The sequence below is a fragment of the Adiantum capillus-veneris genome, chromosome 27 (assembly GCF_014529385.1).
Source record: "Adiantum capillus-veneris isolate H3 chromosome 27, ASM1452938v2, whole genome shotgun sequence".
In the NCBI taxonomy this organism is placed as follows: domain Eukaryota; kingdom Viridiplantae; phylum Streptophyta; class Polypodiopsida; order Polypodiales; family Pteridaceae; genus Adiantum; species Adiantum capillus-veneris.
The window spans coordinates 26,529,114-26,552,652 of NC_140957.1; positions in this window are offsets into that span (position 1 = coordinate 26,529,114).

Consider the following 23,539-nt stretch of genomic DNA (forward strand, 5'->3'; position numbering starts at 1 on the left):
GGCACTTCACACAATGAGAGAGAGAGAGAGAGAGAGAGAGAGAGAGAGAGAGAGAGAGAGAGAGAGAGAGAGAGAGAGAGAGAGAGTATATGTTGCAAGCTAGCCCTCTCCTTGCTTGGGGAGATCCCCTCTTCTAGCTCATGCAAGCTCATTGGCTCTCTCAAGCCTAGCCAATCATAAGCCTGGGTCAAAAAGTCAAGTAGTAGAGGTAGTCTTTGGATAAGTGTCCTCCTTTCCCCTTTGAGAGAGAGGGCTTGATAAATGCCTAATCAATTAATTTAATTAGCTAAATCCTCATTGGGCCTCTCTAAGGGTCAACCAATAGGCTTTAGGCACACCTTGAGGGCAACCTAGCTAGGGACTTGACATGTGTCCCTTTTGCCTCTTTGAGCAAGGGGTGCCCTTTGGGAGAAGGAGGAGTCATTCAACCCCACCCCCTACTCTCATGGCTCGCCCCCCTCCTTTGTAGGCATGAGTTTTGACTTTCAAGGCCCCAAGCACCTTGGCCCCGTCCATGCTTAAGCACCTCAAGCTCCTTAGTCATCAAGCATGGGATTAGCAAGTGTGTGGCCTCTCTCTCTCTCTCTCTCTCTCTCTCTCTCTCTCTCTCTCTCTCTCTCTCTCATGCCCCTAGTCTCAAGGACTCGCCCCCTCCTTGTAGGGATTGGATTTGACCTTTCAAGCACATGCCTAGCTTAAACATACTTATTAGCTATCAAGCATCTCATGCACTTTAACCATCAAGCACCTCAAGTGTAAGATCCCCAAATTTTGGGTCTCTTTTAAAAATTAAAAAAAAAGATTCCAATGTCCATTTTGTTAGATTTTGCTTTAAGATGCTTGTTTGACCGTATTGTAAGGTTCTAAAGTAAAAAGAAAGGTCATTTCCATGTTCCAGTAGGTCAGACGGACGTTTGGTTCAGCTTGGAAAAAAGCTACTATTTTTAGCTTTTTATGCTCTTAGGTGCTTTTTTGCAAAAATCAGGGCTGGATCCTTAACATACGAGTTTCGCGGAAGCTATGGTTCAATTTTGTAAAAATCTGCTTTTTGAGCACTTTTCACGCTATTTTAGCTTTTCATGACTTTTAGCGCCTTTTAGTGAAAAGCAAGTCCGCTTACTTATTCCAATGGACAATGGAAACCCATGGTTCAATTTTAGAAAATTTTGTTTTTTTAAACACTATTTTAGCTTTTTGTGCTTTTGCATCATTTTTGAAAAGCAAAGTGCTTTTTAGGATGACCTAAACATAAAAATATTAATTTTAGTCTTTGTCGGATTTAGAAATGATCACTCGGAGAAGAATGGGATTTTTACGAGATTTAAAAAAAAAAGCAGTATCGTAAATACGTCGGGGCAGTACGAGAAAGTCATAATTATGTCAAAGCATCACAGTGCGGCATAGTCTAGTCACGGTTTCAATAGTTGCAGGGATACTAGCCAGTTAGTCAATTTTTATTGTGCAAAAATTGAATGGTAAGTGGGAGAGTTGACTGCGAAAAGTTGTGCCATGTTTTTAGAAAAGAGTGGAGCCTTTTCCCAAAAGTTTGCAGCTAATCCAGGTTGAGAGGGGATGCTCATAGCTTGCCTTGGGCATCACTTTGGCTTGCTGCAGTGCATATGAATTGGCAGGGAGTGCTCAATTTTCGTTGTCGTCACTTGCGTCTACTACCGCAAGGCAATATGTACCTATTATACGGAGTGGTGCAAGCTCTTCTCTCTCGTTTACGGGAAGAAGAAGAAGAAGAAGAAGAAGAAGAAGAAGAAGAAGAATACTCTCTCCCTCCTTGCTTACTATCTCCTCTTTCGTTTCACGGTGTACGGCTCTCCGAAGGCTCTTGTGGTGAAAACCTCTACGTAGCTCTCATCACCGCTCTCTTGCGGCAAAGCAAGAAGCCTTTTGACATCCCCTAATCAATTCTAAAGCACGGTGAGAAGCTCTAAACTCCATAGCCATCATCATCTCTCTCTCTATGTCGTTTTTCATAGTAGATACCCTCTCGGTGGTTGTTTTTTGATAAACGAGTGTATGTATGGATTTACTGAGTGCGTATAAAGTTATCCCATAATAATTTCATCGTGTTTAACACGCTGATTTATGTACATGATGTGTTTATGATCATGTGCATGCATAAAAAGCGTTTTTCGTTTCACGTCATAAAGCGGTAGGAACACTGTTTTGGTCATAACTCACAAACCATTATGAATCAGCCCAAACCCTTCAAACCAAAGATAAAACATATCATTTAGAACATTTTCTCTCTTGGATGCTATGTGAAAATCACGCACGCGTTAAGAGATATGGTCAAAAAACATCTTGTTGCCCACTGCGTGCAGTCAAAATTTTGGAACCCAGGCTCGTTGGAGAACCACTATATAGATTCACCGGATGGGCAAACCCACTTAGCCAATTGAAAAAATTGATTAAAATTGATGATGAATGTATTTAGGTCTTGGTTATCACCTTGGGTATGCGAGTTATTAATCATTCCATAATCGGGTTTACCTAAGCGTGTAGGGGTGCTACCAAGGGGGAGTACCATATGACGTCATGAGTTAACCGAGCTGTTTATATGTAATTTATGGTTTATTTTGGTGAGTTGATTTCAAGTATCAGATGTCCATAAACTTATGTGAGGGTATATGGTTAGTCAACCCGAATCGCAGAGGCAAATATGAATAAACTGGCTTTCTTTTTGTGTTACCGTTTGTTGTATGAATATTATATGGGCAAAGTGATGATGGAGTCTTATTCTATATTATGGATCTGAGCTTGATGCATTGGTTTGAGGCCAAAACACTTTCATTTGCATGTTATGTATGCTCACGAAAATGGCAAAAATTAGTTTTTGCATATGTGTGAAGTTATGGTTTATGGTCGACCTAAGTGTCGGAGCTGTTTTGCATCATGATTATGGTGATAAAATGATGTCATATGATGTATGGAGCCTCACATATGAATATGGATGCCTCATGTGCATGAATATGACTGCTTCCTACCTTTTTAGGTCAAAACTAGCTTTATGCACTAGAGGGGTGAAGTGCAAATATGATGCATCAATTTTTCATGATTGGATGTATTCAAAATTGGTTTTTTATATCATGTTTAGTTGCTGGTCGGACTTATTTTATGCATAAAAGGCTCATCTCTTAAGGGCCATGTGTGTGGACTCAGATTGACCGTAGTGGATATGTCAAACTCCAAGTGTGGGAGTTGGTTCAATGTGAATTGATTTGTGGTTAAGGGATGAGATTCCCTCATGGATTATGGTTGTTAGTTTGATGGTGGAAGCTGGTGTGGCTCTTGGTTTTTTTTCTGGATATGGTTATGCAGCCAAAATTTTTGCAACCATATTATGTTCTAAGTGGTTATGCAGGATTGGGTGTGCCTCACCCGAGTTGCGTGGAGTGCTCACCTATGTGATGTGATTGGATTATGGTTTATGGTTTGGGAATTGGATCATGAAGTTATTTGGATGATTTAGGAGTGTAAGGGTAGAGACCATGTACAATCTAACTGTTTGGAAAAGATTATATGTGCATACGGAAGATGCTATTGTGACCGGACTTATGTGTTATGTTTCTCATAGCACTGTCGCTATAAGACTAAAATAACCTACATCGCTTAGCCTTAGATAAAAGGGTTGTTGACTTGGTGCTTTGCTGGATCGGGGGTGTTGTCTAGGTATTTTTTTTTAAGGCTCATCTACACGATTAGTGCGTCGGGGGTTGTACGGCCTACACGGCTAACACATTGGGGATCTTGCCTTGGTTTTGTCTAAACACCCGATGGTGCGCATCGAAGAGGCATGACACCTATACTGGTATGGTTACCACCTGCTAGTATTTGGGATCCTTTCAGAGCTCGAGTTCATGGAGGGAGGTGAAGCGGTCTCAGCCTATGTCTGGCTCAAGTAGGTTGGAGGTGTTCTGGCTCACTCCCGGCTAAGTGAAATTCTCTATATCCATAGTAGACCGGAAGTGGATGGGTGGCCGATCGATCCCTACACAGGGTCTGGTGCTCTGCTAGTTATTTTGTTATACTTCTTTTGATGTTATTGCTCTGCTAGTTATTTTGTTATACTTCTTTTGATGTTATTGTATACCTAGATTTTGTTATTGCATTAATACATGGTTGCCTGTTTCATTTAGATGGGGCATTTAAAGATTCTTTTTTGTCATCCTCTCGTGTCTTTGTGCACTCTATTTCACCCTCCACTATATTCTCTCTCTCTCTCTCTCTCTCTCTCTCTCTCTCTCTCTCTCTCTCTCTCCGCAATCCGGTGTACACATATATTCACCCTCCACAATGTTAATTTTTACTTGAGTATACTTTCATCCATCACACCCATTTAGGGGCAACACTAGCCGCTAGGTGCCTCTGGATGTAGTCCGTCTCATGGCCTAAACTCCATGCTAGGTTGGGCAATGAGAACTCCTCCCCTATGCAAATGCTTTTGCAAGTCCGATGTACATTAAAAATTGTATAGTTTGTGCATAGACCCCTGGGGAGGGGTATCTCTCACCTGGTATGCTTAAGGTTATGGGGATAGCCTAAAGCTTTATACTAGTTGGGCGAGTTATGCATCATGCACGCATTCATGCATACTGTTTGGTAAAGGATACTGTATTCACGATGCATCCATGAGTGCCATTGATTGGTAGTATCTGCTTGACTTGTCTTCTTGTATGAGATTATGTGGTCTTGAAATATGATGAAGTGGTTGAAGTGTTCTACAATTGTATTAAGAAATTTGTTGAATGTTTGTTTTGTAGTTAGTAATGACCCTTGAGGTGACTTCTAATTATGTTAGAAAAAGAATAGGAGGTTTTGATGATAGTATAACTGACTTCTGATGTCTCGTAACTAGATTTTGTCTTTCAATTAGGTAGAAATGACTACCCATTCCTTAGAAAATTATGGTTAAAAGTTTTTCCCTCCTGCCTACCCTTTTTTACTTATAATGCGGAAAGATTAATGTAATATATTGTTAATAAAGTTTTGGATTTTACATGATGCAATAATCAATCATGCCTCCTAGAGGAAATGGAGTGCCTGTTAATGCCAATGTCCCTATTGCACCTTAACAGACTATCATTGATCGTCGTGACATCGATGCCATGCTTCAAAAGTCACAACCTGGGAACTTTAGTGGATAAGGCAAAGATGTAGGCAAGGTTCTTGAGAACTGGATTGAGCGCATGGATGGTTACTTTGATTTAGCTCATTCATCCGCAGAGAACAAGGCTATCATTGCTAAGTTCAAACTTGAAAAGACGGCCAAGCGTTGGTGGAAATACCATTGTACTGAGAATAATTTCAACCCTGATGCAACAACTTGGGATTATCTCAAGACTCAATTAAAGAGATTATCAGAACAAATTATATTATTCAACCGTATGAATGAGTTTCTTGATTGTACTTAGGGAACCAGAGATCTGGAATCATACTATCAACATTTATTGATCCTTGTCAAATATGCTCAAGCAAGGATGACTCAAGAAGTCAAAGTGGCACAATTCGTGTTAGGCCTACTTAATCCTTTGAAGACTAGACTTCAAAGCTTACGCCTTACAAATTTTGCAATTCTTGATGCGGGTAAACCAATTGAGCTTGAAATATCAAATAGTAATAAAAGACCTCAACTAGAGGATGAGTCTAAATTTTCATATTCTCAGAATCGAGAAGCCATATTACGTAGGAGGGCAATAAGAGATCACCTTTGCTTCAATTGTTTTGAGCCTGACCGTGTGTCTTGGGATTGTCCATTTAATGATCCAGACAATTATGAACTTGCAAGACAAAATGATGCTAGAAGTATGGATACTAACAAGAACCTTAGACATTCACATTTTGGACCTAATACAAACCAGAGACCACCACAAAACCAAGGGAATTTCAGACTTGGGAATCCAATCTTTACACGAAATGGACAATCCAATAGACCAGTTCCTTCAGGAGGAAAACAACAGCCTCAAGGAGGAGCCCAATCTAATAGAACTCAGAATGCTCCAGGTGGAGGAAATCCATTAAATGCTCATGTCCATGCAACTATTGCAGATGAAGGAGAAAATGAAGAAATTTTGGTGCATTTTGGACTTGCTAATGCTTCAACATTATTTTATATTGTGGCAACCGAAATATCTCCAACACAAGATAAAAATTGAATAATGGAATAGTCGAATTAGCTTACATTTATAGAAGGTTTTAACTTACTTATTATTCATGTCAAGGTGAGGACACCTCGAATTTTTCAAGTGTGGAGGATGTAAGATCCCTAAATTTTGGGTCTCTTTTAAAAATAAGAAAAAATAGATTCGAATGTCTGTTTTGTCATATTTTGATTTAAGATACTTGTTTGACAGTACTGTAAGGTTCTAAAGTAAACAGCAAGGTCGTTTCCAGGTTCCAGTGGGTCAGACGGATGTTTGGTTCAATTTTGGGAAAATTTGCTATTTTTAGCTTTTTTATGCTTTTAGGTTCTTTTTTGCAAAAAGCAGGGCTGGATCCTTAACATACGAGTCCTGGAGAAGCTATGGTTCAATTTTGCAAAAATCTATTTTTCGAGCAATTTTCACGCTATTTTTAGCTTTTCATGATTTTTAGCGCTTTTTAGTGAAAAGCAAGTCCGCTTTCTTATTCCAGTGGACAAGGAGAACCCGTGGTTCAATTTTAGAAAATTTTGCTCTTTTTTAACGCTATTTTTAGCTTTTCGTGCTTTTTGGCGTTTTTGAAAGACGAAGTGCCTTTTAGGATGACCTAAACATAAAAATATTAATTTTAGTCTCCGTCAGATTTAAAAATGATCACTTGGAGAAGAAACGAGATTTTTACTGAAATTATTTTTATAAAAGGCAGTACCGTAAATACGTCAAGGCAGTACGAGAAAGTCATAATTATGTCAGGGCATCATAGTGCGTCATAGTCTAGTCACGCTTTCATTAGTTGCAGGGTACTAGCCATTTAGTCAACTTTTATTGCAAAAATTGAATGGTAAGTGGGAGAGTTGACTGCCAAAAGTTGTGCCATGTTTTTAGAAAAGACTGGAGTCATTTCCCAAAAGTTTGCAGCTAATCCAGGCTGAGAGGGATGCTAGTAGCTTCTGTTGGGCATCACTCTGGCTTGCGGGGTCGTTGACTTGGGGCTTTGCTGGATCAGGGGTGTTGCCTAGGTCTTCTTTTTTGTTAGGCTCATCTACACGGTTAGTGTGTCGGGGGTTGAACGACCTACATGGCTAATGCGTCAGGGATCTTGCCTTGGCTTTGCCTAAACACCCGATGTGCATTGAAGAAGCGTAGCGCCTAAACTGGTATGGTTGGTGTTGATACCCTACCACCTGCTGGTCTTTGGGATCCTTTCAGAGCTTGGGTTTATGGAGGAGGCGAAGCGGCCTTAACCTATGTCTGGCTCAGGTAGGTTGGAAGTATTCTGGCTTGCTCCCGACGAAGTGAACTTCTCTCTGTCCGTAGTAGAGAAAAAGTGGATGGGTGGACCGATCGATCCCTACACAGGGTCCAGTGCTCTGCTAGTTATTTTGTTATACTTCTTTTGATGTTACGGTATATGCAGATTTTGTTATTGCATTAATACATGGTTGCATGTTTCATTTAGATGGGGCATTTAAAGATTCTTTGTTGTCATCCTCTCGTGTCTCTGTGCACTCTATTTCACCCTCCTCTATATATTCTCTCTCTCTCTCTCTCTCTCTCTCTCTCTCTCTCTCTCTCTCTCTCTCTCTCTCTCTCTCTCTCTCTCTCTCTCTCTCTCTCTCTCTTCCTGCAACGCGGTGTACACATATATTCACCCTCCACAATGTTATTTTTTTCTTGAGTATGCTTTCATCCATCACACCCATTCAGGGGCAATAGTAGCCGATAGGTGCCTCTGGATGCAGTCCGGCTCATGGCCTAAACTCCATGCTAGGTAGGGCGTTGAGAACTCCTTCCCTATGCAAATGCTTCCGCACCTCTGATGTATATTGAAAATTGTATAAAGGTGTAAATTGTATATTTTGTGCATACACCCCTGGGGAGGGGTATCTCTCATCAAGCATAGGCCTAGGTTAACCTAAGGTCTGAGGAATTTTAACACTAACCGTTTGAGGTCTTTAATGAACCTAACCCTAAGGTCTTCAAGCTCCATTAGCTAGCAATGCTCTTTGACAGACCATGACCCATTTGACCCATTGAATTTGGTCTCATGCTGAGATAGATCCATAAGCACACGTCTATATTCTAACTCTTGTTCCCATTTATTCTCCCACATTAAATGGTCAGTTTAATTTGAGAAAATCATTTGGTAGTTAAATATTAGATTTTATGACATTACCTCTCTCTTGACATCATAGTCGTCCTTGACTATGAGGTAGAGAAGATAAAGTCTTAGTCATTAGTAGTCGGAGTTTCTTAGCGGGTAGATGATCCCTTTTTACCCTATGAAATCATTCCAAGATGGATGACTAGTCCATTTGGGGCTTGGGAGACTCAGATGCGGCAAGCATGTCTACTCTTTAATCCATATCATAGTTCTAAAGTAGAGTGACAGTTTCTACTTGGTGTTTGAGAGACGAACACAAACATGATTCCTCCATGATTCTAAGAATGCATAATATTTAAATTTGTGCATAATAAAAAGAGAATTAGTCTTATAAGACAAAAAAATTGATCATATAAATGAAACATGTACATTTTCTTACTCTAATGTAGCATTGTAAGCATTGACAAGGTTCATACTATCCTTAAGTTGTACTCTCTGCATCCATCTCGCATCTTCAAAAGGATAATTTTTTAACTTAATAAGATATCGTCGGATAACCTTACCATGCCATATCACCTTGTCTTCATGTCGAAGGATAGCTTCGGGTCGTAGCACCTCTTCTTGGTCTTCAATTTATGGGGAGTCTTCAATAATTGGTTCTCTTGGTGGATCTCCTTTGTAGGTCTTAATTAGGCTCACATGAAAAGCATCGTGTATGAGCCAATGGTTGGGCAACTTGAGTTGATAAGCCATTTCATTGATTGGCTTCAAGATTTGAAAAGGACCATAGTATCTTTTTGCTAGTTTATCATAATACTTTTGATGGCCCGTCGGATTATGGCCCGTCGTTTGTCTTAATCGAGCCTTGGGAAACTTGAGTAAGACACAATCATTTTCTTTGAGCATTAAGGCCCTTTTGTGCTTATCAGCAACAATAGATTTTTGCCTTTGTTGAGAGATGGATATAGCCTCCTTAATATTTTGGAAAGATTCTTGTAGGCCACGGCTATACTCATCGCCAGCGAAGATCTTCCCATGTACTTTAGTAGCAAGGGACTTTTAGGTCTTCCCTATATGATCTCAGAAGGTTCCTTTCTTGTAGTAGTATGGACAATATTATTGTATGCATACTCTACAAGGGATAAGTACTTCTCCCATTGTGAGCGTTGATCTACTTTTGTAACATAAGTCTTTAGTAGATCGAGAATCGTAAGATTAGCTATCTCACTTTGGCCATCCGTTTGTGGGTGATAGTCCGAAGAGAAATACAATCTTGTACCTAGAGTTTTAAACAAATCTTTCCAAAAATTATTGGTCATTCTAGATCTCTATCTAGCACAATGGATGTTGGCAATCCATGGTGTTTGAAAATCTAAGATATGAAGAGGATTTCCGTTTGGTGTGCCTTAATAGTCTTCTTGAGAGGAATAAAGTGTGCTTGCTTACTAAACCTGCCGACTATTGTCCATATTCTCGTATTCTCATGGATAGACTTGGGCAATCCAAAGATAAAATCCATGGATATACTCTCCCACATTGAATTAGGGATTGGAAATGGCTGGAGTAATCCAGGTTGCTTCCCTCTATCATACTTGGTCTTTTGGCATACCACACATTTTGAAACATACTCTTGTATGTCTACTTTTATGGTAGGCCAATAGAAGTACGTCTCTACTCCTCGAAGAGTAGGTTGAATGCCTTTATGCCCTGCATAGGGAGGAGCATGGGATTCATACATGACTTTCTCACGAAGGGAGTGGGTAACACATAGCCTATAGCCATGGAGAAGATAACCATCATGCAAGGTAAATGGTTCTTCTTTCTTCCCCAATGCAAGGGATGTCATTATGTCTTTAAATTGAGGGTCAGTAGCATACTCATCTATCATAGAAGATAGATCATTGTGAGTTGCTATAGACACCGCATTGACTCTTGGTCATCGTGAAAGTGCATTGGCAACTTGATCATGCTTACCAGCAATGTGAGCAATATGAAAATAAAATTGTGAAAGAAAATTTGTCCACCTCATTTGTTTGTTGAAAAGCTTGGTTTGCATCATGAAGTACTTGAGACTTTGGTGGTCCGTTCTTAAAATAAGTAAAGTCCCCAATAGATAGTGCTTCCATGTGTCTAGGGCATGTAGAACAGCTAAAAGCTCTTTTTCATATATGCGCAGGACCCGTTCATTGCTTTCCTTGGGATAAGAATAAGAGTAAGTGGGCATGGGTGAGACTATAGGAGTCACATATGAACTCTTTGGTGATATGGTTAAGCGCTCGACAGTCCACACACATGCGGTATTTATTTTTCACTAGAAGGACTGGAGAAGAAAAGGCAGAGGAGCTAGGCCTCCCCATCCCTTTGTCTACCAATTCTTGTACTTTCCTCATGATCTCCTCTTGTTGAGCTTGGGAAACTCGATAAGGAGGCTAGTTACGTGGTGAGCTTCTCGATAGGAGCTCAATTCGATGGTCATCATCCCCTCATTTTTGAGGTAAGTCCATAGGGATGTCATCGATAAAACCATCTTGGAATCCATTTAGAAAATTAGACAAGTATAACTCTTCTTGATTTTCCTACCATTTTCATTTGATAAAACATTAGGACTTTTTATGGATTTTTTGACAAAAATCATGTACGCAGAAACTGAGCTTTTCATTTATTTTTCAAAAGCAGGAGAATTTACAAGGAGTATGGTACGGCCAAGCTCATTAGCATCTATGTACAAGTTCTTTTCCCTGTACTTGAAATACGACCTTCTTTTAGGGAACTTTACATTAACAGCCATACGGTCAAACCATGGTGCCCCTAGGATGACATCTTCATGTTTGAGAGGAGAGATGAAAAAATCTTCTTTGTCAATGTAGCCTTGGACATGAAGCCTCTATTTCCTAATCAAGGGAGTAATTGCGGCTTCTTGCCCCTTGAAGGCTCCATCGACTACAACAACATCTCCCATGTCATGAGCTTAAATGCCTAACTTGAAGGTGGCCAACTCCGTTGATATGAAATTGTGAGTAGAGCCAGGGTCAAGCAAGATGAAGGCATCATGCTCCCTTACCTTTCCCCAAGCATAGAAGAGAGAAATCCTTTGCAATGAGCATCCTCTTTTGGATCTTTCATCATGGAAGCTCTAGGAGTCTCATTGCGGGCATTTCTCTCGGGGCAAGAATGATAGCCATGTCCTTGCTCACCACACTTAAAGCATTTGTGGTCCTTACAAAAATCTTCTAGCTCATCATGAGAGAGTTTATTTTTACCATTGTATAATCCCTTCTCCTTGGAGAAATTCTTGTTGCTGTTGTTGGGATTGCCTTGGGATGATCTTTAGACATTGTTCTTCCCCTTTGCATCATTTCTGTCTTTGTTTTCCATGGGCTTGGTATTCCTTTGAGCCCCTTGTTGGAAATTGATGCATGAAGCAACCATAATGTGGTGGATTACTTCATTGATAGAACTAGGTTGTTGGGAGTTAACATACTCGGCCATTTCTTTACGTAATCCTGTGAAATTTTTTTGCTTTTTCTCGACAAATTCTATCTTTTGAAAGGTAATAGCCTTGAGAAGTATATCCCAAAACTTTTCCACATATTTGTGGATAGACTCGTTAGAGAGCAGCTTCAAACTCCACCATTCAGTAAGCACTTTGTCCTTTGCATTGCTTGCAAGAAATTTCTTTACTCATAGAGGTTTCCATGTCTTTGGGGCTTCGCCATTTTCCACAAAGGCTAGCCCACCATTGATGAGAAGATTTCTGGTAGTGCATAGCTACATGGTGTAGCTTGGAGGACTTTGTAAAGCTCTTGTCTCCAAAGGCTACATCAAATTGCTGGATGAAGGAAAATACTTTGCCAATAGCACCAAAGGTGCCATCATAGTTGATAAAAGAGATACTCTTTCCTCCCTCTTTAAACTTCTTAAGCTTCTGGGACCGTCTCCACGCAAAGTAGGATTTGTGATGTCCTCTCTTCTTGTATTCTCTAGGAGAATAGTTGTTGCTTTCGTCGGAAGAGGAGGAAGGGAATCAACCAAATGGACATGCATAAGCTAACCTCATCAAACCAACTTTAAGCGGGGTGTGAACGCTATTACATGCCCGGTGACATTAAGCTTGAAAGCACCTACTTTGCTTGCAGCAACCAAGATGTCTCGAGCATCTCCAACATCTCTAGTGTACACCTCCTTGAAGCTTTCTTCAAACCAAAGCACAACATCTACCTTAGGACCAACAATTTGGGCATTGACAACACTATTATTTTCACAAGTGATACGCACCTTTAATTTTAGGATAGTTGCAGTATCAATGGGTTCGTCACAAGCAGCACAGAAAACTCCTTGGGAACTTTTGTGGAACTTGATAGATTTACAAAGTGGACATTGCTTCTCCTAGAATTGAGTTGAAGTTTGTAAAGCGCAAAGTTCCAACCAGCTAGAATGTCCACTACATTTAGATTTGAATTGCAAACACAATTGCAAAAAACACACCAACACACAACGAGCATACCTCATGATCGTAACCTAGAGTTTTGATTCGCACTTGCAAACTTTGACCAAGAGTTTACACAGGTGAGGGTTGCGAACGGGGACCAAGATGGTGATGTCAAGCACTAATAGTATGCTGGCACGACCATTGAATGGAGCAATGTTGCAAGCTACACACATCACATTCTCCTCTCCTTCTAGATCAAATATTAGTTGCTTGGAATCACCTTTGCGAGAGTTCACAAATCTCACCTACACAACAACCATTCAACAACCAATCATAGTAGAATCACATAAAACCAAGCAACAAAAAATCTAGAGCACTCACAATTGCACGGTCATTAGGCAACTGCCCATCCGCGACCCAAAATTCTCCTAGTTGTGCTCCCGCTTTGGATTGGAGGTTTTGCAAAAATACAAATGCCAAAGTGTCCAAAGTAGCTCCGCTAGTTATTGGTGTTGGCGGTTTTCTTGTTTCCTCTAGGAACGATCTAAAAGAAGTCTCATGGAAGAAATGCAATGCCACTGGGAAGGGTTCTGCCTTTATCACCAACGTTGAGGCATTGACATGCCCCCCATGTTTCACGCATGACACTAGGGTTCTCTACCCTAATGTACTCGATGTGCAATCTATCTTGGAATTGAGTGATAGAAGGCTCATACAACACTAAGGTTATGGTGTCCGTGGACTTTGCATCCACAATCTCAAGATTCAAGTGTGGACTACTCTTATCAGATGCTATTTTGTATGTACCATAAAGGTTCAATATCTTGCCCTCAATGGCAAACTTGGGGGAGGATTCCCCGATTTCAAAAATTACCACCAATGGGAGGAATTCTCCTGCATACGACACCAAAGACAAATTCACTCCGTCACTATCAGCCTGGAAACGACATGAAGGTGTTGGGAATCAACATGTGTTTGTTGGGGTTGACCAACTACTGGAGGTTGAAGTTCCACTTGAGGTTGAGTAGGCAAAATAGGGGACAAAATAGGCTCAATCTTCACTTCATTCTTCACAAGAACTTCAAGCAGGGTTTGCTTGCCACCAATGCCGACCTCTATTGTTGCCCCTACAAAACAAACATTGCTGTTGTAGAAAGGAGCTAACAAAATCACTCGCAATGGACACTTATGTTCCCATTGACTTCATCGGGTTTGATTCCTCCCCCAAACAACCCTTCACTAGCCACACAATGTTGGAATTAGGGTTGCAGAGAAACACACACACCTTGGAGAAGACAAAGGAAGCTCAAGGCACACAATAGAGAGTGTGTTACTTAGTGTGAAATGGAAAGATAGATAGCCCTAGAGTGATGGGCGTATATACAATGCACGGGAGAAAAAACGCACATGAGTAAAGGGAAGTGCCATGCCCTGAGGACATGATCAGTCCACAAAGGGGAGTAAGCCCAAAGCTTTGCGGAAAGCTTCAAGCTTCTCACGAGACAATGCCTTTGTGAAAAGATCTGCAAGGTTGTCCTCTGTTGGCACATAAGCCAAGCTGATCTCTCCTGCTGAGAGCCTCTCCCTGACATAGTGGTAATGCACCTCAATGGGCTTTGTGCGAGCATGAAAAACTGGGTTCCTCGCAACTACCAATGCACTCTGACTGTCAGTGTAGATAGTGTTGTCAGTGTCCTGTCCAACACCCAAATCAGCGATAAGGCGTTTGAGCCATACACACTCAACCGTAGCTGTGAAGACTGCCCTGTACTCAGCCTCACAACTCGAAGTGGCCACAATAGGTTGCTTCTTGCTCAACCATGATATACATGAATTGCCAAGCATGAAACAAAAACCACTTGTGGACACTCGCGTGTCAAAACAACCAGCCCAATATGAGTCCGAAAAAGCATGTAAGCCTAGCGGCGATGATCCCCCCTTGGGATAAAACAAGCCAAGATGTAAAGTGCCACTAAGGTAGCGGAAAATCCTCTTGATAGCCTGCCAATGCTTAGACCCTGGGCTATGCATAAATTTGCTGACCTGTGAGACTGCAAACTGAATATCCGGCCTCGTGTTGCATACATAAATGAGGCAGCCAACAACAGTTTGGTAAAGAGTGACATCAGCAGGATCGCCAACATCATGTAGACCAACTTCAAACCTGTTTCCATGGGAGTGGCATAGGTTTGCAATCCTCAAGTCCAAACTTACATAGCAATGTCTCTATGTAACTTTTCTGACACAAAGCAATACCACCATCACACTGCTTAAACTGTATACCCAAGTAATGATGCAACAGCCCCAAATCTTTCATCTTGAAAGTAGCATTCAAATCAGCCTTAAATTCAGCAATATGTCTCTCATTTGGTCCAGTGATCAGCAAATCATCAACATAAAGAACCACGATGAGAAATACATCACCCTCACGCTTTACATACAATGTGCTTTCTGTTGGACTATTATGAAAGCCTTGTTTGACTAAATGAGTGTCAGCTTTCTCATACCAAATACGAGGAGATTGCTTCAACCCATACAAAGCCTTGTTACATTTGCACACTTTGTCCTCTTGTCCTTTTATGACAAAACCGCGAGGCTGCGTTACATAAACTTCCTCAAATATGTCACCATTCAAGAAAGCAGTAACAATCTCTGATTGATGTACATCCCAACCAAAATGAGCTGCCAATGCACATAGAAAACGCACAGTAGTCATACGACAAGTGGGAGCAAAAGTCTCTTCATAATCTATGCCTTTTTGTTGTGCATAACCCTTTGCAACAAGTCGAGCCTTATGGCGACCAATCTCACCATCCGGTTTGCGTTTCAACTTGTAAACCCACTTTGTACCAATGGCCTTTTTGCCAGGAGGCAAATCACATAAAGTCCATGTGTCATTTTCTATAAGTGCATCATATTCTGATTGCATCGCAGCCATCCAATTTTTTGAATTATGTGCTTCATCAAAAGATAGAGGCTCCTCAACATCATGTAAACTAGACACAGCCAAAGCATAACAATCTGATGCATAAGATGCATGGCGAGAGCCTGAATGAGTACGACTAGACAAAGGTGCATCCAATTTACTATCACGCAAAGTGTGCACCAGCCATTTTGGCATACCTCTAGCCTGCTCATTTTCAGCCCTTTCCTCATCAAGTACATCATGTACATCTGCATCAGTAATAGGCTGATCTAAAACATTTTCAGAAACCCCCATAGGCTGTACATTTGCCTCATTGGAACTTACATTCGTATTTCCACCACTAAAAAGAGGCAACAAAGTGTCATAAATGTCCTGTGAGCTTACATTACTGTCTCTAGTACATGACAGCAAGGGCTGAACAGAATCTTCCACAAACATTACATCCCAAGAAACCAGAATACATTTTGTTTGCGGATGATACAACTTGTAACCTTTGCTTTCAGCACTATAACCAACAAAAATACATTTGACAACCTTATCATTCAATTTTCTACGCTGCACTTGTGGCACCAAAGCATATGCCAAACATCCAAAAACACGCATGTGCTCAATAGAAGGTTTTCTATCATGCCATGCTTCATATGGAGTAATAGACTGCAAAGCTTTCGTAGGACATTTGTTAAGTACATAAGTGGCACACATGATGGCCTCAAGCCAAAAAGAATGCGGTAAAGCTTGACTTTTGACCATACATCGTGCCATTTCCGTCAGTGACTTGTTTTTCCTCTCAGCAACACCATTTTGTTGAGGTGTATAAGGCACTGCACATTGGTGTTTTATCCCACGACTAGCCAGAAATGCATTAAATTCATGAGACATATACTCCCCCCCTCGATCGGAACGGAGGGTGCCCATAGTACATTTCGAGACATTTTCAGCCATAGCCAGAAATTGTTTGAAGCACATAAAAACTTCGGATTTCTCTTTAAGCATAAATACCCATGCATGCCTGGAGTAATCATCAATGAAAGTCACGAAGTACAGGTAATTTTCCAAGGACGGAGTTTGCATGGGCCCACAAACATCACTATGCACAAGCTGCAACCTGTATGTGGCCCGAATTGAACCATCCTTTGGAAACTTAGAACGTTGCATCTTACCCAAAATACAGCCTTCACAAACATGTTTGACAGGTGCTTCAAGAGGCGGCAAAGAACCAACCATATTAAATTTCTGGAAATGTAGCAAACTGGCAAAATTCAGATGACCAAAACGTGCATGCCAAAGTTTTGCATCTGAAATAGCCCTTGAATCTGCAACAACATTTGCAAAATTTTGTCCACACTTGTCATACAAAGTGAGCTTATACAGCCCACGGCACAAAAGGCCAGATGCAACAATTTCATCACCAAAACTGAGATCATGAACTGTACATCTGTCATCCACAAGTTTGACTACAAGTCCAAGTCTAGCAAGTGCAGATACAGACAAGAGATTCTTCTTGATCCTAGGTACATAAAGTGCATCAACAAGTGTGAAAGAACTGCCATTAGCAACAGTAAGCACAATCTTTCCAACTCCCTGAACTGGATAAGAGGCGTTGTTGGCACAAGTGACTGAATTCCCATGAGGGACAGGCTCGAGAGAGGTAAACAATTCACGATGTGAGGTAATGTGCTTTGTAGCACCACTGTCGAAATACCACACATGTGAATCTGCAGCAACTGACAAGCATGCATCATGGACAGCAGGATTGTAAGTGCACTCTGCGCTAAAAGCCCATTCTGCATCAACATCAGCAACACAGTCTCCTTTCACAAAAGACTCAACAATGGCTGCATTTGTAGTGGAACCAGCATTTGCAGTGGAACCACCCTCTTTCTTCTTAGCCTCTTTGGCCTTCAACTTAGGACACGACTTGATCAAGTGATCATTGGCTTTACAATAATTGCAACGCATCTTCTTTTTGCCCTTATCACCAGAATTACCAGACGAAGTACTGCCAACAGAAGCATTAGGAACATAATTTTTTTCACTCGCAGCAGAACCATAAGAAGTGGCTGCATTACTGTTACCACCCTTTCTTTGAGAAGCAATAAAAGCCTGTTCAACTGCACGCTGCCTAGTCCTGTTTTTTCTAGAAAGTGACTCTTGCAACAGCAATGTGCATAATGCATCAAACTTGACAACTTCAGGATTTCCTTGGGTCATCAGTCTCCAAGTACTAGCAAAAGTCTGGTAGGAATTTGGTAAGGCATCAAGAACAGTCTGCACTAGGGAACTGTCTGAAATGACTTCACCTGCAGAAATGAGTTGCTCATTGATATCCTTGACACTAGCAAGGAAAGTGTCCATATCATCTTCCTCATTTATAATCTTTGACTCCAACTCTTTACGCGGCAAAGAAATTTTAGCCTCATTGCTGCTTGCATAAAGACCTGCTAAAATATCCCAAGCCTCTTTTGCAAATTTTGCTGAACGGATGTGAGGAAGAATGGTACGCTTCACAGACAACGCAATCAATGCATGAGCCTTCGCATCCTTAACATCCCAACGAGCTTGTTCTGCCGTAGGCAAAACAACTCTAACAGCTGCAATCCTTGCAGCAAGACCTGCAACATCCTCAACATCGCCTACATCCTCAGAACCATGACGTACATCAATGCCCTGCACAATGTTCCAGACACCCTTTGACACAAGAACATGTTGCATCATATAAGCCCACATAGGGTAGTTGTCCCCATCCAACTTGTCCTCAACAGCAAACATCTTGAACACATCTGTGTTGTTATTGTCAGTCATGGTAAATGTTGCACCTGATGTGAAAACTGCCCGAAAATAGGAGAAACGGAGCGGGAACAACCTGTGCTATATAGCACAAACCATAGAAGACTGTAAGGCACCTGTTATGCAAAAAACGGCACTGATAATAAAATTCTGCACAATATGATGAAATAGCCTGTGCAGTACTGCCTGTAGTGGAAACGGAGGCCGAAATGAGCCCAAATCAAAATTCTGAGCAGACCCAGCTCTTTGAGCTTTCTCAAAATAAAATTTTGACCTGCGAACGCTCGCCAAGGCTCACTGAAATCGGAGAAGATGAGCAGGCGTGTGCTGGAGCAGATGGCAACTAAGCCCGGGAGGACGTGACCTGCTGTGATACCAATTGTTGAAATTAGGGTTGCAGAGAAACACACACAGCTTGGAGAAGACAAAGGAAGCTCAAGGCACACAATAGAGAGTGTGTTACTTAGTGTGCAATGGAAAGATAGATAGCCCAAGAGTGATGGGCGTATATACAATGCACGGGGGGAAAAACCTCCTAAAGAGGGAAAAAATGCCCCGGCGGTCCTAGTGTGTTCACACACATCACTACCACATGTATATGGTAACACACAAATCATCAAGCCATTGAGCACAACACTTGCAAGGAAAATTGGATCCAAGCTTTTACCAACCAAGGTTGTGCACAAACTTATTCAAAAAATTTAAAAGGCAAAGTTGGATGAGGCAGAAAGCAAAGGAAGAGGTTTGATGCTTTCAAGTCTTACCTTGTACCTAAAACAAAATAAGGCTTGGATGTCCACAATAGTGGTGAGACTCAAGTTTTCTTTTTCATTGGTAGCTATTCCCAGTCGGTTATCCCTCTTCTATTGATCATAGACTGCATTCTTGACCTTAGAGAGACCTTCTTCTGGAGTGGACTTGTATTTTGATGGCCACGAACCCTATCTTTGAAGTCCCTGCGGATGTTTTGAGAAGGCAAGAATATTTTCTTCCCAAGAAGGCCAATGAATCAATGCGGCTAGTCTTGAGGAGGCAGGGAAATGAAAAAGAACAAAAGTTGCTTGATGTTGTGCAGTCACTGTAGAAGTTACAGAAGAATACCACAGTCCTTCAAAGAGAAAATTAGATCTTGAAAGTGAGCTGACTCCCTCCAAATAGGTCTTTCAGAAAGGAAACCAAGAGATCCTCGTATTAAAGGAGGGGAACGTTGCAACTGGGCTTGATTTTTCTGGTTGCAAACAGACGCTAGTGAGGTACATGACATTGTTTTGTAAGCAGAAGATGAGTTTCAAGCCACTATAGCTCAATCCAAGAAGGGCTTTGAGAAGGCATTTCAGATGTGCTCTATCATAGAGCAGGAGAGGAAAGACTTAGGCAGCTCACAAGGAATTGATTGCCAAGCTAGAGAAAAGTGAGCACCATACTGAAAGTGAGTTGAGCTTTGTTTTTGGACAAAATGTTTGTGTTGGTCTCTGTTGCTATTCTGTAAGGTTACACGCACAAAAATTAGCAGGGGATCATGGATTGCGATCCATGTTCCTCCATGTCTAGATCCCAAACTTGGTCAGATTGTTACTTGAAGTATATGGGGTCTACCTATCCACTTATTTTTATATTTGAAACCCTTTCACCTTGCCAAAAGAAAAATTTGGTGGCTGCTTGCGGTTTTTTTACTTACAGTTTGTATTTTTGGGTTTTGGTCTACTTTTTGTTGTCTTCTGCTATGATGGTCTTCACAAAAATTGTTCCAAATTGTATCAGTTTCTTATTGTCCAAATTTTAGCTTCAAATGCTTTTTGGGGATCATGGATCGCAATCCATGTTCCACAACATCTGGTTATGGAATTAGGTCAGTTGTATGTCCAGACCCTGTAGAGATCAAATTTTCACTTATTTTTTAATTTTGACACCAAAAAGTCAAAAAGCCCCAATTTTTGTCTATTTACAAGGTTTTTGGTGTCTTTGCCCAATTTTCTTGATTTGGTTGAGTTTTTGTGTCAATTTTTCCACCAAAAGTGTATATCCTTTGATCTAAAAGCACTCTGGACCCAATGGTATCAATTCTTGCTCAAAAAGTTACAGGGGGTCATGGATTGCGATCCATTTTCCTGCATCGATCTGCATGAAACTTTCCAGATTCTCTCCCTATGGTTTGGTTATGCTCTTTTTGTACTTATTTTTTAATTTAGATCAGCTTTGGAGTTTTGATCATCAAATTTTTCAATTTTTAAGAGTTTATGGTCGTTTTGTTCAAAATATGGTTTTCCCCATTTTTTTCTTTGATATTTTGCCCAATTTGATGGTGGTAGTTTCTACTTAGCCTACTCCTAAGTACTAAAATGAAACATCAAACAAAACAAACAAAATGGTACAAAATAAAGTCAAAACGGAATACGATACAACACTCTGAAAGTGACGAGAAAATTAAAGAATGAAATGCTTTTGGCTATCTCTCTCACAACCCTCTTTACCTCTTGAGAATAGATCTAGCAAGTCTCCGACTTCTAGATTCTACCAAGCACTAAACTCCATGTCTAGGTGCCTGACTGCTAAAGTGTAAATGAAGTGGAAATCAAAATCAACGTCTCTAAGTAAAAAGCTACAACTCGGTCACTCACCACCTAAGGATCGCTATTCCCGGCAACGGCGCCAATATTGGTGGGTCGCCATGACGGACGTCCATAGCATAGCTTTCTAGCACTAACATAATGTCAATACTCAAGGAAGCGACTCAGATGGGGCATGGAGACACTTTGAGGGTGTCAACCTCAAGAAGTGAACCTACGGCTTAACAATATATCTGGCACATGAAAATATTCACTCTAGGATCTAGTAATATGCCTACGTCCTATGTCATTGCACTTAGTCATCGACTTGTTTTGGCATTTGAACGGGGTCCAATGATTTTCTCATGTTAAATTGATCATTTAATATGGGGAAGTGCCACGGGAGAAAAAGCTAGAATATTGGTTAAGTTGGCAAACCGGCCACAATAGGGATCCAAAAAGGGGGGGCCATCTGCAAAAGAGAAATGTGCAACAATGGGCTTAAAAGACCCTAAGGTTCATCCCATTAAGACATCCAAAATGCTAAGGTTCCAAAATTCAAAGGTTGTGTCCATAGGTCAAACACTAGGAAAATTGGATGCTTTGTGTGTGCTCAAAAACTCTTCATGCATCCCTACATAGGAGGGGGGGAGCCCTAGAAGTAGGAGATGAGAGAGAAACACACACACACACACACACTCACTCACAAGCTCCTTTATACAAAGGGAATGAGGGACACATGTCAGCTCCCTAGCCCAGATGTCCACAAGGTGTACTCAAATCCTATTGGATGGCCATGGAGGTGGACCAATGAGAATTAGTCTAGAGTAAATCTAGTTTGATTAATTTAAAATTACTTAATAAAAGAACCAATAAGAATTAAGCTCTCTAGAAGACTATTGGACAGTCTCCTAAGGGGTCCGATGAGCATGTCAGCTCCCTAGTCCAAATGCCCACAAGGTGTACTCAAATTCTATTGGATGGCCATGGAGGTGGACCAATGAGAATTAGGCTAGAGTAAATCTAGTTTAATTAATTTAAAAACACTTAATAAAAGAACCAATAAGAATTAATCTCTCTAGAAGACTATTGGACAAGGGGTCCAATCAGCAGTTGAATGGCTTGCATGATTCCTATTGGCTAGGAGACAAAGGGGTCCAATGAGAGTTTAGTTGCATTAAGTAATTGCCTAAAGCTCTTACAAAAGGGGAAAGGGGGACACGTGTCAGAAGTCTATCTCTTATGCTCCTAAAATCCTATTGGCTAAGCCCAGAGAGGTCTAATGGGGTGTCTACATGAGCAAATAGGAAGAGGGGTCCACCAAGAGAGAGAGGGGGCTGATTTTCTCAAGGAATTATTACATACACACTCACACTAGTTCATGTGTAGAGTAAGAAGACTCTCTCTCTCCTTCTCAAGCTTTAATGAAAAGCTTATCACCTACTCCAAGCTTGTGAGAAGGGAGGCCTACACCAACAACTCTTGGCTTTGTGATGCAAATCCAACCAAGATCCAAGCTTCGATGCATGCTCATCTCCTCTACCATGCTAATTACGAAGCTAAGCTATGCTAATATGAGTGATTATGTGAGGAGGTGTACATCTTTTTCGTAAGACTACTCCTTCTTCCTCTCTATCTACTCTCATACCCCGCTAGCTCTCACCATCTTCGAAGGTGTGTGAGGTCTTGGGTCTGAGACCGTGAGGGAATTGATGTTGTGTTTAATAAGTGTTTTGCTTAGAGCTCGAAGTTTCCATCTTCATTGCACTAGCTAGAATTGAAGGAACACAAAGAATTGTATTGTAAAATGTCTCTCTTGATGGGAGAAACCATAATACAAAGCCTTTTGGAGGGGGGACCGGCTCCATGTAAATCCGGTCCTCAATTGTTGTCAATGTTGGAATTAGGGTTGCAGAGAAACACACACAGCTTGGAGAAGACGAAGGAAGCTCAAGGCACACAATAGAGAGTGTATTCCTTAGTGTGCAATGGAAAGATAGATAGCCCTAGAGTGATGGGCGTATATACAATGCACGGGGGAAAAAACCTCCTAAAGAGGGAAAAAATGCCCCGGCGGTCCTAGTGTGTTCACACACATCACTACCACATGTATATGGTAACAAATCCCCCCTGGAGTGATGCGGTGAACGAGAGCTGGCACATGAGTAAAGGGAAGTGCCATGCCCTGAGGACAGGATCAGTCCACAAAGGGGAGTAAGCCCAAAGCTTTGCGGAAAGCTTCAAGCTTCTCACGAGACAATGCCTTTGTGAAAAGATCTGCAAGGTTGTCCTGTGTTGGCACATAAGCCAAGCTGATCTCTCCTGCTGAGAGCCTCTCCCTGACATAGTGGTAATGCACCTCAATGTGCTTTGTGCGAGCATGAAAAACTGGGTTCCTCGCAACTGCCAATGCGCTCTGACTGTCAGTGTAGATAGTGTTGGCAGTGTCCTGTCCAACACCCAAGTCAGCCATAAGGCGTCTGAGCCATACACACTCAACCGTAGCTGTGAAGACTGCCCTGTACTCAGCCTCACAACTCGAAGTGGCCACAGTAGGTTGCTTCTTGCTCAACCATGATATACATGAACTGCCAA